Source organism: Ornithodoros turicata, unplaced genomic scaffold (assembly GCF_037126465.1).
Source record: "Ornithodoros turicata isolate Travis unplaced genomic scaffold, ASM3712646v1 Chromosome67, whole genome shotgun sequence".
NCBI classification, from domain to species: domain Eukaryota; kingdom Metazoa; phylum Arthropoda; class Arachnida; order Ixodida; family Argasidae; genus Ornithodoros; species Ornithodoros turicata.
Genome location: NW_026999388.1, coordinates 655,674 through 679,648, shown reverse-complemented (window position 1 = coordinate 679,648; position 23,975 = coordinate 655,674). Strand labels below are relative to the sequence as shown.

The following is a 23,975-nucleotide window of genomic DNA, read 5'->3' as shown; positions in this document are numbered from 1 at the left end:
GCACGAAGAAAAGACGGCCTGGTCGTCGCGGTGAGTGGGGGGCGCTCGCCGCCTCTAGCGCTCCCCGGGGGCATTTCCCGGCCAAGAGCAAGGGGGCGTGCAATTGCGGGCCTGGGCGCCGAAAGACCAGTGGTACCAGCAGAACGGGGATGGGTTCGGTTGACTCTGGAATGCTGGCGACGGCGACCTTCTGCGCCTGCGGTTAGCGCGAGGCGAGCGTGTTCGGCGGTGAAATTGCGCGCGTGGCCCAGAGGAATGATCATGGGGGCTGATGGATGCCACGAGACTGGTCAGACTCTGGATGTCGGCCCTTAGCAAGTCCAAGTCGGATTGAGGTTGCTCAAGTTGCTCCGGGAATGTAGAGCACGCGTTCCTAGGCGGCGGAGAGAGCCCATGACTTGCCGGTGGAGTGAGGGCGCAAACGGAGGGTTGGGCGACCTCCATAATTTTGTCCGCGTGCAGGGCCAACTCACTGAGGGAGAGGGTCGAAGCGGTGGCCAAGATCATTTGAACCGCCGAAGGCAGACGCTGGAGGAAAAGTTCCTTCAGAAAAGATTCGTCAAAGGTGGCTGGCCCGATCGCCGAGGAGGCCCTGCAAGTGGGGCAGGAATTGGGACGGTCGTCTGTCCCCGAGGTCCTCGCCTGAGCAGTTGTTGAAAACGCCGACGTCCGAAGGCTGTAGTGCGTTTGATGATGGCTGCCTTTAAGATGTTGTGCCCATCGGTGCGCATAGAATGTCGGCAACGTCGGAGGCGACCTCAGGTGGTAGAGAGGAGACGACATGCTGGTATCTAGTAGCCTGTGTTGTTATACCTGCGAGCTGGAACTGGCACTAGGGCTTGGACAAACCAGATGGAAGGGTTCGCAGGCCAAAAAAGCGGTAGCCGAACTGCGATATGGTTAACTTGCGAAGTGGCTGGTGAATCCTCCATGAGTGAAGCGAAGGGCGTTCGAAATCACGTCCGGGTCACCAGTTGTGGGTTGTCGCGTCAAGGGGAAAGGTAGGAGACAACCACACAGGTTGATGGCAGGCGAAAGAATGGTTTATTGGCGTAAGCGCCAGATGGTGCGCGCGCGATGGACGATAACTTTGTCGTCGCGCACCACACACGTATACCACGGTCGCCCTCAACTGCAGATTTTCTCAGGCGCGTTACCTGGACTCCAGCTCTCGCGATGCGTCCGCAACGCATCTGACGGCAGGGGGACCCCTGTAGCGGACGCTGGACAACGACAAGGATGGCCACGCGCATGGAGCACCCGCTTCTCAGTTGAGATAGGCCACCGTCATCGCCTCTCCGTGGCATACCATCATCGCCGGTCGGGGCTCATGTAGAGGAAGACCATCGTCCTCTACACATGTAACATTTGTGCAACCTGAAAGTCGGCTGCAACTGAACCCCACTAGCACTACTGATGTTGCAGAACTCTTAGAGGGCAGCACAAGAACGGGGATTTGCTTCTTTTGGGAAAACGTTTGAATGTAAGACACATTGTCATCGTGAATAAAGGTATGATGGATGTTCGGAAAAGGAACGTGATATGACGAAGAGGCTTGGTGCTCTGGGAAAGACATCGCTGCGACAAAGCCAGGACATTAAAAAATTGGTGCCCAAACCCGGGAACGCTTCACGGGCGGAGTCTTTGTCTGTAGGGATCTACTGGTTGTTGGATAAACAGAGCCTACGATCGACTATGGAACGTCTCAAGGTGAAGAAGACGTCGCGAAGGAGACAAGCTACGAGACTTGTGGGAGAAGCCAAGACTGCACTGAGCAGCACTCCTAATGATCGGAAGACCCTCGAAAGCTTGTTGGAACGTCTACGCGTGAACCTTGAAGAGCTGAGAGATCAATTCTGAGTTTGAAGGTCATCTCAAGGACGATGAATTAGAGGTGGAATATGAAATGGCTCTAGAATACGAAGAAAACTCTATAAAGGAAATGTCTAACCTACGTGTCGCCTTGCAAGAGCTCACCTCAGTGTCGACGCCTGCCACTCAAGTGGCCGCTCCAACGAATGTGGCACTACTTGGGACCAGACTTGTGCCCGTTACTCGAAGAAAATAATTGATTACCGTTACCGTTACTTCTGCGGGAAAAGTAATTAATTACCTTTACTCGACTCCAAATGTAATTGAGTAACGAGTAAAAAAGTAACGCGTTACTCTGCATTCACGCAAATTATAACAGTCTTTGGGTGCCTCAGAAAAAATAAAAATAACAAAGAAAGGTTCAACAGCGGAACAGCTGAGATAACAACAAAAGCAAAAACGCCTATGATAAGGAGATCTGTACGTCTACTGTATTTATCGAAAGGGAAGACGTTGACCCGATTGTGGAAGAGCATTGCGTGAGACTTCCCCATGACTCTATAAACCTCCAAATCTTCAGGTACCATCACACTGGTGTAGGAAGGGATTAGAGAGATGTACCTCGAAATTCCAGAACGTCATTACAATGACCTCCGCCTGCTATAGTAGAACACAGCCCAACAAAGGCTGACGGCACCAGGGGCTTGACTTGGGGCAGAACATCTAAAAGATAAGCTAATATCTGCCGGAAAAGTAATCAATTACTGAGTAATCGATTAATCAGAAAAGTAATTGAGTACTCGAAAAATTACTTTGACAGTAAAGTAACTGATTACTCGAAAAATTACTCAGAGAAGTAATTGATTACAAGTAACGCAATTACTAGTAACGCGTTACGCACAAGTCTGCTTGGGACTCAGCTTCGGAGGTGTGCTACAACGATGCCATTGAAATCTTGATGGAAAGATTTGGAGACAAGCGTCGCATTGAAAGGCAGTACCTGACCAAACTGAGGACATTGCCTCCAATTGAAACTCACAAGGATTTTCGACGTGCGAGGTCTCAAAGCACTGGGTGTGGAAAGCAACTCCTTCGCAACAATGCTGACAGATACTATCCTTTCAGCGTTGCCTGCATGGAATATTATCGTACTGAGAAGAGCAGCTTGGCACAGCAAGTTTGGAAGGAGTGAGTACCGCTAGAAGAGAGCGATTGTTGCAACTACGGAGTTAGATCGAATTCTAAAGTTTCTTCTAATTGAAATCGAAAACATTGAGTACCTCAAGTTCAATGGATGTACATATGACGACAACGAGATGAGAGGACATCAGAGGCAAGGTGATCGACAGAATTCAAACAATGGTGGATTCAAGACACGACCGGCAGCGTCAGTTCTCCACACCACTGCTCGGGAAATGACCAACGATTGCATATTTTGCAACACATCGCGACACATAACGGAGCTGTGCGATGCAGACATCCCGCTAGCAGAGAAGAAAACCAGAGTTCGAGGTAACTCGTTACAAGTAACTCGTTACTGTAACTAAGTTCCTTTTTTTGGTAACTTGTAACGTAACTCGGTACTTTTGCGACGTGGTAACTTTCAGAGGAACTCGTTCCTTTTTTTGGTAACTTTGCCAAAGTAACTTAAGTTACGTTCCAAGTTACTTTTCACTCATGTCGACACATTTTCTTGCTTTCTCTCCGGTTCCTTCATGGCATATTTTGCCATAAAACGTGATATTCAATGAGTGACAGTATTTTATTCAAGAAGTAAGAACCGCTGCCATTGAAATGAAGCTGAACCATTGTGCGCCCACAGGGAGTGGGTTCCACGAACGGGCATTTGTTCTGCGCCTCCCATTGAAAGAAAAGCAGGACCGAGGGTCGCGTCCCTTTAAGGGACCATATCGTAATCCCCTCAAGACCGTGGCTTTCGGGCGGGACCTTGTTCACCTCTAGCTTCGAGCGTAGCTCAATTCTAGCAAATTTGTGGCGCTGTTCACCACTATGACGTCATTTGTTTACAAACAGGGAGAGGTCTATTATTTGACATAAACGAAAACGATCTAAGCGTGTTGCACTCCACCGTCGGCAACTCAAGGTCTAACTCAACTGCTCACGCGCGCTGCACCTGCGTAATGCTATTTTGTGTCCGAAGTAACTTGGAAGTAACTCGTTCTTTTTTTTAAGTAACTCAGTAACTGCGAGTTACATTTCAGGCTAAAGAACTTCGTTACTAACGTAGTTACATTTTTCACACTGTAACTTAACTTGTAACGAGTTCTTTTTGACAGGTAACTTCTCAATCTATGAAGAAAACTACTCTTGCAGCTCAAAAGCGATGCTTCCGTTGTACGAAACATGGACATCATGCAAGAATGTGTAGGAAGAAAATAACCTGCTCTGCATGCGGAGGAAGGCACGTAAGGACGATGTGCGATCCTTTGTGCAAACTGAACAGACAAACGTGAAAGAAGTCGTCAGTACTAGCATGCACACGAGTGGGACTGGTGAAGATGTGAAGACAGGTACTGTCGTCTTATGAAACGTTTTCCCAAAAGAAGAAGCAAATCCCCGTTCTTGTGCTGCCCTCTAAGAGTCCTGCAACAACGGATATATAGTTTTGAACCCAGTTAAGGTATATACTTTCTGTGATGCTAGTATATCACCACAAGGTTCACACACAAGAATATTAGAACTGTGTATTTGAGCAAAATACCTTGTACAGTTTTCAAGGCTCATTATTTGGAAGCTCAATGTTATGGCTGTTGTCCTACTCAAATACAGATTGAGGAACTCTGTCGGCTTGGTGGGAACGATTTTGGCAAGGCAACACGCAACACCCTCTACTACACCGTGACAGTCACTTTGACGCAACAATACAGTTGGATAAGGCAAGAAAAGGAAAATAAGGTTTGCACGGCAGGTTTCCCAGCATCATTCTCAGTACATATGTTGCCATTGTTTTGTTCTTTTGTATCCCAGCTAATATGGCTTAATATAACTTACTACAGTACTTTTGTGATAGTCTCACACATCCATGAAAGGGACATATAGCAAAGCAAGTGTTTGGGCTGGTTGGTGCATATTTAATTTAAAAACCATTAAAAACCTCAGTGCTGGGTAGGACGAGGACGAAGGATAAAATCGACAAGAACAGCCACTGAACTGCAACCAAGTGGAATGTTTTTATTTTCGACCATGCTCAAGCGGACACCCTCTCACCCCCAAATGAACAACCAACGAGAGCGCGTTGCATCAAAACGTGTTCTTAACCTTTGCCACCGATCTGTTCCCAAGCAGCACAATGTACTGAAAGTCGAGTGCAATAGGGGTGGTCGGTATGTGTCTTATCAGAGTACTTCAGTTTCACGAGTATGTTCAAGGCCTTCCACCTACCCGTCCACCCCTATTGCACTCGACTTTCAGTACATTGTGCTGCTTGGGTTGTTTCGAGTGCTGATAAATTCTTTGATTTTCTTTGTATAATCAATAGATGCTTTGCTGACGCAACCATCTCCTTCTCCCCGTATAAACCTAGCCTCCTGATAAAGAAGTTTCCCTCTTCCCTGTCCGTGAAACAGAACTTGTGTACCAACACAAACCAGTAAACAAAAAACCAGTTTCATCGGGTGCAAACGGAATGTCGTTTATAAAATACCTTTATAGCTCAGCTACGCCGATTTTCGAGTGTTACAGAATGGAATGGTAGCACACGATGTGTTCATAAGGGAGCACTCATTATGTATGCAAAATAGTTATCTCAAACTCCTCGCGGTTTTTCCAAAGAGTGAATTTTTAGTTTCACTGACATTCCATCTTGTGGCCCGCAAACCCTGTGTCGACGATACATTCGTGGTCTGCCCGTGGTCCGGCTTGGCATGATTTTTGGCTTGGTTTCTTCCGCCAAGCCGGCCAGTTTCTTCTGCCGAGCCGTCTGCTGCGCAGATTGACATTGGGGAAGTGATAAACAGTTTGCTATCAGGGAGCCAGTACATTTCTGGACTTCACTGAACCCCCGAGGAACGTGAGTTTTGCTTCCTTCGACTGCAAAGCATTTGCTAGACCAGTACAGACTTCCTGGTGTGTTTCGTGTTCTGTGCTGCGTGTCGAGAATGAGTGAGCGTTTTGCTCCAGTCTGCACGAACACTTCCACACTTCAGCATGCAGTTCCAATGTTCCAAGCCACACAACTTTCCGAAAGGCGAAAGAAAAAGCTATTGACTGCAACGATCGGTTACAACTCCGACTGGGTGCCACCTTCGAAAGCCGCGATTTGATCTGTTCATTTCGCTCATACGAATGTTACGGAAGCAGTGCGCAACTTGTCTCACAAGAAGCCGAAGATGTCTCGTGCGGGATACTGTGCCAACCTTATCTGCAGCAGGAGATTGCATGGGCAGGACTAGGCGGCAGATAAAGGTAAGACGCGTAATGTTAGAAAAGTCAGTCATACGGTGCAAATGCCATCACGTAGAAAAGAAAAATACGCTATCTGTCAGTTACTGCTTCATCCTTTAGAGATTAGGCCCCAGCGGGTGTATTCTCAGTACAGATTTGGAATTGCCTTATTTTGATTTCGCAGGCATTCTAGCACCACCGAAAAGCTTGCACTCCACGTCTCAACTATCACCGTCGGGGTTTCAAGCTGAAGGCTGTCACCACTGCCAACCAGACGCCCCTTCAAAGTTTATCTGTTTTTGTTGACGGAACAGTGACACCTGGTACTGAGACATTTCATTTTCTGATGAATCAAGTGCATTGCATCACTTGTGCTCGACTTCTTTTATTGGTATACCCTTGCGGTTGCTCGCTAGCTTAGAGCAACCATGCCTGAGGTGTTTGTGTTCTTACTCCAGCGCTTTCAGAGTACATTTAAGCAGTATCATCGTATCATATGCACGGCAGCACAGCTTGTGTATTTTGAGTAAGGTATAAATTAAAATGTTGGCTCAGCTGTTGTATTTTGGTCACAAATAAGGTGTTCTTCCACAGCGCTCCAGGGCAGTTCAAGCAGTTTCATGTGTGCAACAGCACATACCTTTTGTCAGTTTTGAGTAAAGTAAATCGAAATCTTCCAGTTGAAGTGTTTCGGTCATCTTTTATGTTTTTCGAGACGATTCAGGATTACATTCAAACAGCATCATGTGTGCAACAGTACATTCTTTTTCTCAGGTGAAGTAAGGTAAATCTGTCCGCTGTTGTGTTCTGGCAATGCAGCATAAGCTTGTGTTGCATTCAAGTGGTATCATGTATACAAAAACTTGTTTTATGCCTTTTTGTAGCTGCTGTACTAATATTATGACTACAGAGACATTCCTGCAGAACATATCGGAGCATCTTGTGTGCTATTGTTGGTATGATCTGCAGCAGTGTATTGATAATGTTAATTATTCAATGGCTTCAGCTAACATTTACATTCTTACTTCCAGGTAAACCTGTCACGCAGATGCCATACCCTTTGGTATGCTTAGTTCAAGATTGTACCGAAACAATCCACCTGGAGCATTATTTTTCAATTGGCAGTGGCATTACTATCACAACACACCACACACTGCATGTCTAAGGTGCGTGTACAATGCATCAAACCTATTCTCAGGTATTGGCGAGCTGGTACGCAATTACAACATGAAACAACTGACACAGAGATCGTAAAGTCATGCCTTTTCCTCCGCGCCTCGGGTTTCATGTTATTATCCTCACATGCAGCTCAATTCGCCTGTGCTGGGCAGCATGAGCAAAAGCACTAATTGTTTTTGGTCACATGACACGGGACATAAATACAGTGAAACCTTCCTATGTTGGACACCCGCGGTGCAGCCGAAGTGTGTCCTACTTATAGAGGTGTCCGAGTTACAGAATATGAGGGAAACAAAAAATGGAAAAGATCACAGCTGCGTTGCCAGAAATGTCCCCCTTCTTCAGTTTATGGTCCTTAGTGGTACCTGGTGGTAGTGGTACCTCTACCCACTCTTCACTGATAATTATTACTGATTTTAGTAGATTCAATTCCGTTCAGATTCCACTCAATGGCATTACCTGTGGAGCTTTTCGAGCAGCGAGGACTTGTCTCTGAAGCGTCAGCCAGATTTTCATTAATTTGGAGCAGTGCGTGTTAAAAGCCTCAAACAGCTGAGACCACCACAAGGGGAAAAAGGGGCGAAAGTCAAGGCCACTGGCTCATTTTGGGTCTTTTTGGTGCAAAGGTGGGCCGATATTGAGGTAATTTGGCAAGGGTTTTGTCTGACTTAGCAGGGAAAACACTGTCCTACTTACGAGATAGGGAGGTGTCCGACATAGAGAATTTCGTCCCCATGCAGTTTCAATGGGAGCCTGCCCGTGCAATGAAATCTTGTCCGACATGGGGAGTTGTCCGAGGTAGGGAGGTGTCTGACTTTGGAGGTTTTACTGCACTATACATCATTCTACATCATATAATATAGCAGTTGTTCACGTTTGGATATTTTAACCATGGAATTTGCCCTGCATGCACCATACCACGTCCAAACATGAACAACTGCTAGAGAGCAGCATGTACTGTTGCCGTATAGCATTTATGGCTTGCGTCCTGTGATGGGAAGCAGCGGTGTCTTTTTCTGCTACGACCTGTAAACTACAGTAAAGATTTAGAAATACTGTGTCATACCATAAAGTACTGTGGGAAATGGCAGTTTGAAGAACTGGAGAAGACTGTCATTAGAACGGGGGACATGTTCTAGGGTGAAATTTTTTACAGTGTGTGCTGTACCACGTAATGCACTGCAGGCCCACCACAGTATGGTAAAGCTCTGAATACCGATTTGCTCAAAAAAGGAATGTGTGCGTTTCTTGTACTAACTTCCCCTTATGCAAAGTAGAAGAAAAATGTTTTCAGCCAATGGGGAGGAGGACATCATTCTAGAGGGACATCATTCTGGAGTCTCGTTGACCTACAATGTGTCGCGTGTGAAGGTCATTTTGAAGAGTGTGGGTGGTACAAGACTGTGTTCCCACATTCTTGGCAGTGTTGACTCATAACCATAATAAAGGAGAGAGTACATTTGTTGCTTCATATATTTGTGTCATGGAAAAGCATGTAGAAATACACCTGTCTCAGCATGCAGGTGCCAAAACTGCTTTTTGTGCCTAAAATATGACTAATAGTTGTCTGTTCAACACCACTAATCATGTGCCGGCCTCCATGACATGTCGGTGACATTCCAAAGTGATTAACAGGTCCCATAGATGTGTGCAATGCTGAAGATGATTGTATACCTTCTACGGATTCTTGTTTCAAGAAAAGTACTGTGATTTGCTAACAGTGCCTGGCTGTACCTTCACAATTCTACATAAAAATATGTAAAGTTTCCGGAAGGAAACATCATGAAGGTCCATAGCGAAAAACCTGAGACGAAGGATAGGAAGAGACATACACAATGTCTTAACATAGTGTGTGTATGCCCCCGTCTTGTATCTCCTCTTCAGGTCTCGCCCTCATGGACACTATCCATTTTTAGCGACAAGAATAAGGACACACGGTTAGACACTGAATAGGAAAGAACAGGTCGCAACTTTCAACCACTTTTACTGGAATGAGTCGAACATGAAACCAAATACAAGCTTCTCATCCTACCCTCCTCCTCCTCTTCCATACCGGAGCGCCGCACACTGCGTCAACAGCCAATAAACGACGATACCGCCCTTCAGAACACCCGTCCGGAGTTGATAAGATGTCAAGGTCCTTGTCTTGTCTTTGTGGACAAGGTGGACAAAGAGGGATCTCAGCTTGCAGGCCACGTCATTTATTGTCGGTGTCAACCCCAGTACAATCAGACAAAAGTCTTATACAGATCTAACGACGTTCATGTGCGGCATGTGTTAGAGACAAAAACGATAATGCAACTTAAAGATAAGTGTGTCAGTGCAGCGACGGCGACCCTGACAGAGAAACAACGACATCTTATCAACTCCGGACGGGTGTTCTGAAGGGCGGTATCGTCGATGATTGGCTGTTCACGTAGTGTGCGGCGTATGGAAGAGGAGGGGGAGGGTACGGATGAGAGGCTTGCATTTGGTTTCATGTTCGGCTCATTCCAGTAAAAGTGGTTGAAAGTTGCGACCTGTGCTTTCCTATTTAGTGTCTAACCGTGTGCCCTTATTCTTGTTGCTAAAAATGGAGTTGTACCAACCGGCCCTACTCTTTCTGTTGATGGACACTATCACCAGCTTACTGTTGAACCGTTCTTTCAACGATAAAGGTCACTTTCATGAACTGGATGGCAGCCAACTTGCTGTCAATAAAAAGAATAATGGAAGGAGCTCAATATGATCCTTAGGCTGTGCGTGGTCATTGCTTTCTGACAAATGGTGACTTAGAACTTCAGGAGAGTGCCTGCAGTGGTAGTATTCTTGTGTTCTCACCCTTGACGCCCATTGTGTGTCATCGGTCACCTGTAATCTGGTAACATGCACATAGCTAAAACGAAGTGTACTTGTATTTCTTTGAATGCAGTTGGTACAGCACATTGTTTTTACATGTTCTTTGGGAAATATAAATAAAAAAATTCTCTACTCTGCAAGTCTCCTGTCAGCTCTACAGAGCAGCTTCGAATTTCACCAGAAGTCAGGTGTGAAACCTAGACCAAACTAGTGTTGAAGGTTCATACCGGGTGTTTCAGTTAAATCCCCGGGCTAAATAATTCGCGAACCGGTGCACCAATCGAATAACTTTCTTTTTTACAAGTATCTGTCCAATACCGCCTACAAGATGCGCACCGCGTGAACGAGCGGGAGGCGCTCATTATGTAAATAAAAATTCAAATGAGTTTCGTGAAAAAAGCTAATTTCTAAAGCAGGGCACCGTCGGCATTAAAATGGGTACTACTCCTTTTGGGACCTTCAGTGGACACCTTTTAGAGAAAAATCTGCCACCGAAGCGGGTCATTTATTGCAGTAATTAATTGGTTCCGGTTTACGTATTTTTGTCGCGGCTGGTCGCGGCGAAGCGCAAAAGGACGTAATTCATTGGTGTAATTCATTGGTGGACATGGGAGTGAAAGAGCGTCCTTTTGCGCTTCACCGCGACCAGCCGCGACAAAAATATGTAAACCGAAACCAATTAATTACTGCAACAAATGACCCGCTTCGGTTGCAGATTTTTCTCTAAAAGGTAGCTACTGAAGGTCCCAGAAGGGGTAGTACCCATTTTAATGCCGACGGCGCCCTGCTTTAGAAGTTATCTTTTTTCGCGAAACTCATTTGAATTTTTACTTAAATAATGAGCGCCTCCCGCTCATTCACGCGGTGCGCATCTTGTAGGCGGTATTGGACAGATACTTGTAAAAAAGAAAGTTATTCGATTGGTGCACCGGTTCGCGAATTATTTAGCCCGGGGATTTAACTGAAACACCCGGTATATGTCATAGATAGATACTATTATTATTATTAGATCATAGGTCAGGCTTTGGTCCTGGTTGGTAGCAACGCAATTGAACCTTATTAAAAATTGGTGCAGGAGGTGACCAACATAACTAAATACTACAACTGACTCCCACAAATTTTGTGGTGTTATACTTTTGAAACAACATCATTACGTCGGAGTGGTCTTTTCTCCTTTGTTCCTTTTAACCTAGAACTATTAGGTCTTCGGCATCACCAGCCTTAGTTGCTGAGCATGCAGATATTTACGTTGAGCGCCGCAGTTTCATATTTGCTTCTCTGGACAAGCAAGCCCGGGCTTCACCATTTTGATAAGGGTATTTGAGCTTTGACAGGGCATTCGTGGACAAGGAAAATATTTCGACTCTGTGTATTTTGCTACGAAGTGCACCGTACAAGGCAGAGGACAGCGTCAACCATTTCCACCAAGGTTATTAAATTTGTGATCAAGTACATATACCTTTTGTCACTGACTAATTTCGTGGCAAAGTTACTTGAGTGGCAGTTGTGCAATTTAAACACATGTTCAAAAAAAAATTCGGGTATGGGAAGTACTGCCTAGTTGAACATGTGCAGTACACAATATAACAATTGGGGTTTACGTCGCGAGACAACTGAGTGTGGAATACACAGCGCAGTGTAATGTTCCTGATTCTGGCAATGTTAGCATGGTTCAAGAAGTGGGAAATGTTGCACTACCCTTAATAACATCTGTTCGGCCCAGCAAACAGGATACACATACCCTGATTTGAAGACACCATGCCTAACTCAAAAGCACTATGAGATCGACCCGTACGTGTTTATTTGCGAAACTATTATGAATGAAATATGGCCTGTGTGGTATAGAGCAATGCGCACCCGCAAGTAAACATGCAAAAAATACGTATAAGGGCTCCCGATCTACATGACGCGCTGCGCTCTACGAGATAAACAACACACTACACTTTTTGTGCGGGGCAACTCTAAGCCCTGCAATCGCACGATGTGCACGGTGTTCTTTCTTTGAAGACCTGTCCTGTGCAGGTATATGCTCAAACGACCATCAAGTCTCACGTTGTTGCTCAATCGCTCCCATTCCTGCCATTGCAGTAAAAGCAGGAAACGGGTCAACGTGAATGCAGCTGAACGGTTGAACTGCGAAGTTCTCGAGCACATTTTCACAATTTCACGTCGGAAATGTTGTTGAGGTGAGTTCGCAGTTGTTGTTTCCATCGTGCAATACTTCTCGGGATTACCTCGGACGAAACGCTCATCGTAGACGGCCGCCATAACTGGATTTCCTCGCAAACGGGAGAAGCCGCCAGAGAAGTCGGAAAAAGCCTCAGCTTTCATCCAATCAGAAGCACGATTCCCTATCTACGTAGATGGAGCAGATTTGTCCCATCTACGTCACAAAAATGGCGGCGCCCATGCCTTGTTTTGGTTTCTTTGATGAATTAATTTCTGTAATAGGAAGACAAAATTGAGAAACGAAGGTGCGTTTCGGGGGCAGTTGGACGTGCTCGTTCTGAATATCACAACCGTTTTAACACATCGGGAAATCGGCGTAGCTGACCTTTAAGTTGTAAGAAATATTACATTGGGCAGACGCAGAGATACGTTAACATCAGGCTGCAGGAGCATTCAAGGCCGAGCTCTCAATATTCAACTTTAAAAGACCACATAAAAGTTTGCGAAGTTTGCAAGAAACAGCCCCCAGATTATCGCGGGACACAAGTTCTGCTTCACGGACAGGGAAGAGGGAAACTTCTCTATCACGAGGCCGCGAGTGTATACGGGAAGAAGGGGATGGTTGCGTCAATAAAACATCGATTGATTATACAAAGAAAATCGAAGAATTTATCAGCACTCGAAACAACAGATCGGGGGAGCAGAGGTTAAGAACACGTTTTAATGCAACGCGCTCTCGTTGGTTGTTCCTTTGGGGGTGAGGGGGGCTTGAGCATGCTCGAAAATAAAAACATTCTACTTGCTTGCAGTTCAGTGCCTGTCCTTGTCGATTTTATCCTTCGTCCTCGTCCTACCCAGCACTGGAGGTTTCTAATCGTTTTTAAATTAAAGGGGACATTATTTTAATACTGTTCTGCATGAATCAAGAGAATGTGATACTCTAATCATCATGACTGGAGAAATACTCTTCTGTAGAATCTACTCAGCATACTATGATACTGTTACCTTTGACTGAGTCAGTTCAAGGGGCTGTACTATGATACTGTAACATATTTGTATTATCCATAGTTTCATCCACCACATAACTCCTGCAGGTGTTACTGTGCCTGGTAGCAAACTTGTGTGGAAATGATTTAAATAAGTTAATCGGATTACTGATAATGGCTTTTCTGAAAGAACAGAATTGTGAGTAACACTTTTCAAACTTGTTCCATGGTTTACAAATCACCGAGCAACAGCAGCACTAAATTAACAATGCCCCCCAATTCTACCAAAATGATGCTGAAACTCTCTGAATATGCTGAACATGTGATATAACACTGAAATATTTGAGGTATAGCGCGTGTACGCTGTACCATTCAACTGATATGCTGCAATACTGCGATTAGCCTGCTCCGTGTACCTGCCGTGCCTGCATTGCTTCAGATCCTGTTCACCTATGGTTTTGGTCCGGTTTGGGGGACAGCTAGCAGAATTATTTCGTAGCACATGTGTAGTTCTAGAGATATTCTTTAATGAAATCGATACATAAAAAAAGTTGGTATTTAATTCTGTTAGTGTAGTTCTTGCAGCAAAGCTCTAATTTAGACTAACTTGAATTCATTGCATTAATTGTATTGTGAGAATATTCGTAACAGTTAGTTTGCCAGGAGGTAACTCGTATTTGAAAAGCGCGCGTTGGTAGCCATTGCAGTGAAAGAACACTGACATGTACTCCAAAATGTGTACTAGTGATATCCATTCAACAATAAATGAGTTTTTGTCAGACACTCCTGTCATAAATGCTCAGGACCAGTTGGGGCAGACTCAATAATGAAGGCAGCTGGAATACAAATAACCAAACAGCATTCAACCCCTTTACCAGGACATCACATCAACGAATCTGTCATGGAGTGTATTCACTCATGTGATGTCCTAGTAAAAGGGTTGAAAGTTGCGGTGTTTGTTTCTTTTGTTTCCGCCGCCTTCATTATGAGATTCTTGTCGTAATTCGTGATTACTTAGGCCATATACCACCATAGGTAAAACGTCCAATTAAGGTCCCAAAAAAACGTTCATGAGGATATCTTGTGGATAAAAAATGGATGCGACATTGAACATCCAGAAGACATCCACCATGAGATCATCTGGATCATAATCGATGTCCAGAGGATGTCGTCAATATCCCAGCACCAGCAGTGATGTCTTTAAAGGAGCATTAAAGTGGTATCTAACATGGCCAAAAACTGCTGTCATCTTGTAAAGCAGTATGTAAAAAGCATTCCCACAAAATATTTCTGTCTAAAGTTGTTTCACCACGGTGCAGTTAATTTGGAAAATCGCTGCCGCGGTGACAGGCCGGAGCGCTCCAACTGCAGACCTGTGTTGGTGGTAGAGAGCCCCTCATTCGTTCGTAGGAAAAACCGTCTGCTACGAACATTGCGAGCTGTTTCTTGTTGACTTCTATTCTTTATATGATTTATATCCCGTTTTCTAAAACAAAAACAAAGCATATATGCAGCCAGAGAAAATAAGATTACGATCACAAGAGTAATATATCCGTGGCTTCTGTGCAATCTCAGAATTCACAGTAGCAGAAAGCAAGCGATGGCGGCGGTATTGTGGCGCCACCTGTTAGCCACTGAACCAACTGAGCGGTGAAAACGGTCGGACAGGCTGCACACTGTCGCGAAGCACGGGGTTTTCGCTGTACAAGCGCAGTTAATTTCGAGCTGCACCACTCGTTCTTCCCGTGGTGTCTGCGGCCCCAAAATATCGTGGTTGTGTCGTGGACAGCCTTCAAACCATCCGTTTCGGACATCACGTAGCCGGAGAACGCATGGAGCCTCCGAAGCGGTCGCAGACGCTCCGGCCTACGCGATGTTGTGGTTCCGTGATCCGTAGTGCTCTGCATGAATCAAGTCATCGAGCCTGGGGAAATACTATTCTGTAGAAATTGGCTGTATGGTGCTGGACAGCACTTGTTAAGTTCGAAAGGAGGAACCTAACTTCCAGGTTCGGCAGGCACTTCGTCGTGGTGTGACTTGGATCATTGTCCACTATGATGGGAATCCGGCGGCCTTCCCATCTCATTCGCTTGTTGACATCTGCCAGCCACGCATTGAATATGACAGAAGTCATTCGGGCCTTCCTATTAAAAAACAATAGACAGGCAAATTCGATCTTGCACTGCCCGAACGGCCTCGGACACCGCTGTCCTATCACCAAAGGCTTCAGCTTCTCTACTGTTGCAGTGTAGCACAGCAAAACACTCAAACACTTGTCGCCCTTTGTAACAAGGTACTTCTTCGGAATTTATCTGTAGAAGAGTGTAGTTTCGTCTGCGTTGAAGATGTCTTTCGCCTCATAACTACGAGTGACATCCGAAACAATTTCAAGCCATTCTTCGGCTGCCCCGGTGTCAATCTCAGATGCTTCTACACTGAGTGACTTGCATTCAATGACGTGTGTTTCCCGGAACATTGCAAGCCACACATTTGTTGCTTTAAATTCGTGGGTACCTTCACTCCTTGCCACTTGCCACCTCTAACGCTGCTTCCTGCAACATTGGGCAGGAAACATGAGTGGTTTTCGATCGACAATCGAAAAGGAAGTGCAGCACCTTTTCGTTCACGCTCTCGTTGCCCGTCTTCCTGAGCATATTTTTCCTCTTGCTGCTGGAGTTCTGCTCCCAAGCGCAAAACATTTCATCTCCGCTCGTACTGATTTTGGACACTGTTGACCTGGAAATCCTAAATTCCTCCGCGACTTGCCTGCATGTTGCTACTCCGTACAGCCCGTTGAGAATTTCTTTCTACCTCTCGAGCGTCAGTTCCACGAGCTTTCGCTTTGGCATTGCTGGGCAATCCGCTGAACCCAGTCTACAGCCAGAATGGAAGCACACACCTTGCAGACAATTGTTATGGCGTTTGTAAGCACGCGAAGACGCAAGTGGTTCCATGGTGCCTCAATCAGGTTCAGAAGGCCCTTCTCCTTTGTAATACAGGAAGTGTAAGTCAAAGGATTTGCCTCCAACGGGCCTTCCGAGCGGAAATTGAGGAAGGCACACTGGCCATTTTGTCCGACCTAGCAAGAAAATGATGTCCTACTTCCGAGATAGGCCAGGTGTCCGACATAGGGAATCTTCTCCCCATGCAGTTTCAATGGATGTGCGCCGGTGGCCCGGTGCAAAAACATTTCGTCCGAGTTAGGGGCGGTCCGAGACACAAGCTACTTATTAAGTAGGTCGTGTTCCGGAGTATAGGCGTGTCCGACATGAGGGGTTTTACTGTACATTGAACTCAACCCTAAATGCAGAATAAAAAATACAGGAATGGCAGCAGTGCTCGTTGGTGGGGTACATTGCCATTATCTTGCATGAAGTACCGTCACGTAAGGAGCACTGTATCCCACACCGTCGTACTGTAAACAAAAAAAAAAGAAAAGAAAAAAAGTAGTATCTGAGCATACATCAGGTGTCAGTGCTGCATCTACGAACTCAACGGTGACAAACTCTACTCGGTGAAATGGTACAAGAATGAGATGGAATTCTACCGCTTCGTGCCCAATGACTGGCCTCCAGGACAGTTCCTTCCACTGCCTGGTGTAGACGTTGACGTACGTTGGACTGTGTTCTTGAAGCATGTTTGAAAGAAGGAAGTCACTGAAAAGCCAGCTGTAGGAGTCGAACCCACACCTTCTCCATTACCGGTGCAGGGCTCTACCAAATGAGCTAAGCTAGCATACCTCCCCAATGACTTCCAAGAGTGCGTCATTTGAAGGGACAAACACATTCATTTCACTCTTATATGTTTTCTCTCTCACGCACACATTCATACGACGGGACGACGCAAGGGCCATCTGTTTTACACGATGGAAATTGATGTTCTGATAAGACAGAAAAAAGCACAACACAACACACAATAAACATATCCCCCTCCGGAAGTGGCTCACTTGAAACATTGGAACTTGAGGCTTGTGTGTTGTGTTGTCCTTTCTTCTGTGTTTGAGCCGAAGAACATCGATTTCCAATATTGAAATATGCTAAGCACGGAGCTTCTTGCGTTTAATGTGCGGTGGTAAAGCATTGCTCTTGTGCATCCTCAAACTTGTGAACCGAATTGAATACTTGAACGGTAGCATGGTAACGCTAAATGTAAACAATTTTTCAAATGGCACAACAAACCAATGGCTCATAGCAACTCCCATAGTAACCATGTAGTGCAACACTTGACGAGGAGACACTGCAGTGAGGAGAGCTGCATGTTTCACACGTGTCCGAAGTCAATACAGCCAGATTGTGAGAGGCCTTTCGCATGAAAGTAAAGTCTGAGGCTCAATCGTACGCCTTCCCCTGTGTGCTCGTGGGTGCACGCTAAATGCACAAGAAAGATTATTGAAACAACACACTTGACTTTTACGCAAATAGGTAATGTCGTGACCACGAGGGCAACGACGCCCTGGGGAAACCTGTGTCCTGGCCCGACTTCTAAGGGAACCATGCCGACATCAATGGCGATCCCTTTCACCAGCACCACATGTACTCTAAACACAGAGCTTCATCGCATGGCACGTCGAAGGCCAACCATTGTACAGATTGACGCATTTATCACTGTCGATTTCTTGAAAACGGCAGGATACGCCTCTTCTGGACACTTAACGTAACTACATAAGTGTCCCAAAAAGGTGTACGCCTCACGTTTTCAGCTAATCAGCAGTGTTAAATGCATCATTCTGGACCATGGTTGGCCTCCGGCGTGCTATGCGGTGAAGCTCTGTTCTTAGAGTATGTGGTCTTGCTCGTGGCACTTATTGTTAGAGCTCTGGTGACATATGCTTCAACAAGCGTCTGAAAGTGACGCTCGCAACACGTCACAAAAGTGTCACCATTTCTAGAGAGATAGCCAATGACCGGTCCCGAATCGGGACAAGCTGCGGCACGCGGGAAGAACCGGTCGTAGGAAGATAACGGTGACCTCGCGGAGCAATACGACACTGAGATATAATGCGCACATGAAATGGAACATTCTGGACGTCTGCTACGGGTTGAACTGGCTATCTTATACGTTTCAAGTGGAGAGATGTTTCGAATTCACGTCGCTTTCCGATAATACAGTAACGTAATGTATCAGCGTCTCGTATTTTGACAGGTTGATGGAGCGTGACGTCAAAATGACGTGTGACTATTGTCCGTAGAGAATCGCAGGGCGGGGCATGAGCACAAAAGAGTACAGTGAATATGCTGTCGGTTTAGAGCCATTACTTACATATTTGTGCGGATAATTTTTGGGAAACGTAGTCAGTGACGGTTTTGTTTGCATCTTACCCACCCAGTGTCTAGTTTCTGATCCTCTTACCCAAGTCTTTATGTTTTTCTTCTTATTTTCCTCGTCCGGCGTTATGTATTTAGCAGATAAACGCTTAGTCATTTTCCGCTATTTTGTGTCTACGTTTTTTAAACATATATATATATATATATATATAAGAAGAAAAATAGCATAGGCTCTTTGGCTGCACGTTGAACATATGTTTATAAGTCCCAAACGTCGCCACACCAGCACACCACCAATGCTGGTGTGGCGACGTTTGGGACGTATAAACATATATATATATATATATATATATAGATTAGAAGCTTAGGAGGGCGGTTGACCACGAGAATGAAATAAGCAGGAAAAATCAGAAGACGACAAAGAGCTTACAGGAAAACACAAAGGGGAGTTTATTAACACATATAGGGATAGGGGTCGACGTTTCGGCAGTCAGCGCTGCCTTCGACGGGACTGGGGTTTGGTGACAAGAACAAGCTTTATATATGGGAGAGGGTTATGTACAAGGGAAAGAGAGCAGCGCATGCGCTTTTGTCATGACTAACATAGGTTGGTGACTAAGTGAAAGGGGAATGACCGGGTCTGTGCAGCAGGACCTTGAGGAAATACCCGTGAGCCTGAAAAAGAGACAAAAGAGTGTATGTATTGTGCTGGATTAGGAATGCAGGTTGCGAATAGTAGAAAGGATTCCTGGATCTGGAAAAGATCCAGGAATCCTTTCTACTATTCGCAACCTGCATTCCTAATCCAGCACAATACATACACTCTTTTGTCTCTTTTTCAGGCTCACGGGTATTTCCTCAAGGTCCTGCTGCACAGACCCGGTCATTCCCCTTTCACTTAGTCACCAACCTATGTTAGTCATGACAAAAGCGCATGCGCTGCTCTCTTTCCCTTGTACATAACCCTCTCCCATATATAAAGCTTGTTCTTGTCACCAAACCCCAGTCCCGTCGAAGGCAGCGCTGACTGCCGAAACGTCGACCCCTATCCCTATATGTGTTAATAAACTCCCCTTTGTGTTTTCCTGTAAGCTCTTTGTCGTCTTCTGATTTTTCCTGCTTATAGATATATATATATGACAGCTCCTTCCTGGCCCATCTCTTTTCGTCTAATTATCCCAGGCAAGATTCGTATCGAGTCTTACTTTTCGCCTCTCTCCCTACAAATATGGACCATCCAATCGATTAGCTGTGTTCCCTCCGACGTGTGTCCATGAACGATAAAATTTTTGGGTTGTACACATGACTGCGTTCCCAAAAGTCAAACCATGGACCATGGCCCCTTTCCAGACCGTACGGATGACCTCATACCTGCTATATGCCCACAACATCCTATTTTTCGTTATTGTTTAATGTTGTCTTGCCTTTTTCATCAATGTTTCCTTTTGTTCCCTTAGGCAGTTATTCTTCGTACTCAACTAGATGCCTAGATACTTATTTACATACTCATCCGAGTGCTTTACTTTGTCTTTAAAAGTCTTTACTTTGTATTTAAAGGTCTTTCTTGAACCTCGTGAAACGCCATGTACGCCCATTTTTCACTGCTGAACTACAATTTTAGTGCCCCCTGATTGTGCCGCAGATATCTAGTAACTCCCGTAATTGTCTGCTCTACTTCCGAACATAATTAGAATATCGTCCGCATATATTACACCCGCTAACTTTTGGATACATTCCAACCCATTTCTCTTACCGGGATGTTAGACACCAATCCTGCCTTTTTTGAGTGATCCCTCTAGTTTTCTAATGTACAACATGAAGACAATTGGCGACAGTGGACGTCCCTTTTCTATCCATATACTGTCGGTCGTTCTTCCTTCCCAATTAACAATTGCCTTTTCTGTTACACTTATGCCGGTCATAATTGTCACAGCAAAGGCGTACGCCACCCGTTTTGAACAAATCATGTCAGATAACGATATATTTCGAGATGACGGTTGACTCTGAGCGTGCTATGAGGTGAAGTTCATTTTGAAGAGTGCACTGGGGCGCGTTGCTGGCATCGCCTGAAGATGAAGGTATTGCATGAGCACGGATGGCGTTACGATGTTGCAATCTTCAGGCTATGCCACAAACGCGCCCCAGAACCTTCGGAACGCAGCACTTGGCAACGACTGATGTGTTCCATACGCGGCAAGTAACGCTTACTTCTGCTAGGAAGTCAGGACGCAACAGAACGCGATGTATGAATGCGTTTCCGCTTTCCACGTGAAACTCCGCTAGAAGACGAGATGATTTCAACAGTGGGACTCGAATCCACACCCTTGGATTGCCGGTCACAGATGCTGCCAGTTACACCACGTTAGCCCTCTCTGGAACGTACGACGCCACGCCCCGAACCGGTGGCTTTCGTGCAGAAAAAGTAGCATGCCACACGAGTGTGCACACCACACGGCCGCTTCAGTCGGGAGGACCTCGTTATTTCCGGTTGCGAAATCCGCGGTTTCAATTTTCCCGTTCACAAATAAATAACTCACTTGATTGCTCAATAAGTGTGAACATTACTACATTTCAGCCACGCTGGCTTGTTCATGGAATATGTTCACGCAATCAGCCTTTAAGGCACACTGCTGCGTTTACGGTTGTGCTTGCGTGTTACCGTCCGCTGCAACCAATCATTGCAAGGGAACATCCTTCTGGATGGAATAAAGGAACACGCAAGACGCAGTGCGCAGCCGTAAACGCACTAATATGAATCACCCTTAAGTGCTGCGCATCCAGTACTGTCAAGTAGAAACAGTATTATATAGCCATTATAATCAATTTTCACATTTATACTTACGCACGTGTACATGTGGCTTAGATATCCTTGAAAGATGAAAGTCACTGAAAAGGTTAGCCAGCTGTAGGACCCGAACCCACATCTTCTGGATTACCGGTCCAGGCCAGTTCTCTCTGTTTAGATATCCTTATTCGTTATGAAATATCTTTCTCTTTCGTTGTTGCTTAGAGAGAAGTAGCGTGCATTATTTGCAAACACCAGAAAACCGCTTAAAAGAGTTACTGCGTGTAAAATTGTGGAAATTATGTCACCGGAGTCGCCATATTTGCTGTCTGACGGTTGCATACTGGCATGCCGGAGGGAGACCAAGGCGCAAGAGCACGCGAGGGCGCTATAGTGGCGATAAACATGCAGTAATCAGTGTTGTATTTACGACCTTGTGTCAGACGTCGTTCATGAGGCCACATGAACTATATTCTGCCGCGGATGTGAACCCTCCCAGCCCCAACACTCCAGGGAAATTCAATGGTGACGTCACACCGGCTGGCTGTCCAATCAGAACACAGAAATAAAGCGATTCTGTATTTGAGCAGTTTGCATGATCACGAATAGTTTATTTTCAGCAGTTTATCCTGCAACGTGAATTTTGATCTGCTTATTTCGAGGCTTCAATCCGTCCTTCCACACACTACACTGCACGAAAACCAGCAGCGAAATTAGCTGGAATTATATTCCCACTTTCAAATGACTTTTCTTCTACTGCCATTATTCAATTGAGGAGCTATTTTTGTCAGCTGGAGGCTGTGCCTCTTTTCATGTGATGTGGATTGGTGTCCTTCAGGTGCACCTCCGACCCATTTGTATGTCTGTCCGACGTTGTCCAGCCACCTCCTATTGATTGCGTTTTGTTGTTGTTCATATTTGTATTGCCTTTGTTTGTATTTCTCTTAGCGCTTAACCTTGACCTCTCTGAACTCTTGTACATGTGACTTGTTTTTTTATATAACCTTCACCACTTGTAGCAGGCCCTGAAACCTGAAGAAGTGCAGCCTGCTGCACGAAAGTCTCGTTTTTAATTAGTATATAGTAAACAGCCCTGATGCCCTTAACCGTCTTTGTTATAAAAAAAAGAAGAAGAAGAAAAGAAACCTCGGCATGCAACTGGGCGTTGTGAGGCTTCGATGTCGGCGCGGGAAGGCCTATCGAGACGGGAATGTAACCACGCCAGTGCGTTAGTTGTGGAGGTAAGGGCCTCCTCTTTTGTTTATTGGGTGTTAGCGCCGCGAAGCAACTGTGGCTATGAGTGGCGTGCAGATGTGGACAGCAGGAAGGAGTGGACAGGGGGTTTAGTATGCCTCCTGGGCCAACTCAGCCTCCTCTGGAGCGCCGGCATCCAGGGAAGGGAGACCGGCACTCCCTCTTGCTCTAGAACTTGGGTCAACACCTCCTAGATAGCAGACAGGCCTACATCACACAGTGAGGCCTGCGCGAACAAAGGAAAAGCTCACGGAGGCCTTCTGCTATCTAGGGGGTGTTGTTGACTAGCCGCCGCAGAAAACATGCGAGCATCCTTCAGCAGCCTTCATTGGGATGCTGCATGTGCCACGGAGGATTGTCGGCAAAGTTACCGCACCGTTGTTCCCCTTCAGTACGTATCGTACGGGAAACACCGAACGAGCGCCTTCATATTAGCCAGTGTGCTGTCGCGATTTGTTTATAGAATGTAAGCTCCGCAAGTGCATTTTTACCAGAAATCATTCAGCACGATGTCTTATTTTCTGCTCAAACTTGTAGGCGGTGCACGGCAAAACGCAGTGTAAAAAAAAGAAAGCATAACCCTCCCATTTCGAACACCTCGGGAGAATTATTCAAAAAAATGGATTGCGAGGAACGTGTACGTGATCATCACCACAATATGAGCGTAGAAATATGTCGTAAGTGTACCAACCATTAGAACCAACTCACCTGATGCAGTTATGACTGTATTTCTTGGAAGACGTCTCGAAGGTGTGGTGGCAGCAACCGTGACATTCAACAGCGTCTTCTTTTTCCCCTTCCCGCAAGGCTGATATAATTCCTCCTTTGTCGATAGAAGTAGGGCGGCAGCATTTGGTACAAAGGTTCGTACGCTCTTGTTCGGGCAAGCGCAGTTCGTTCAATATATATCATCACTACAGATTCCATTCCAATCTACTTTTACATAATGGACTACTTTTGGCCGGTTTCACGTTAGATCAGGCAGGTCTCATCGACCTCCTGGTTTGCCAATATTTTTATGTACAAGGTCATTGTATGTAACGATAAACAGAGCTAAAACCGATTATTTCTTGTTTTTGTACAAATAGTAGAGCAAATCCGGCCCCGAATTCGAGTGTTTCACTTTTGCCGAGCATATGCCTCCCGCGTTTTAAAAATACTCACGCGAACTTCTGTGTCTATTTAAGTGTACACCTAAGGGGGGGGGGGGGGGGCAGCTGTCGAAGCGCAAACTTTGGCGCGCAAATCCAACGCTTAGTGCTATTAAGAATTGGGACCATGCTC

General features: G+C 45.6%; 1 long non-coding RNA gene across 1 annotated transcript in view; it reads right to left on the bottom strand.

Annotated features, from left to right (window-relative positions):
• LOC135374497 (uncharacterized) overlaps window positions 1-23,484 on the bottom strand; it is a 78,796-nt gene extending 55,312 nt beyond the window's left edge. The window contains exon 1 of the long non-coding RNA XR_010416924.1: window positions 23,400-23,484. This is a non-coding gene — a long non-coding RNA (uncharacterized LOC135374497). The remainder of the gene's footprint in view (window positions 1-23,399) is intronic.
• Between the last annotated feature and the right edge of the window lie 491 nt (window positions 23,485-23,975).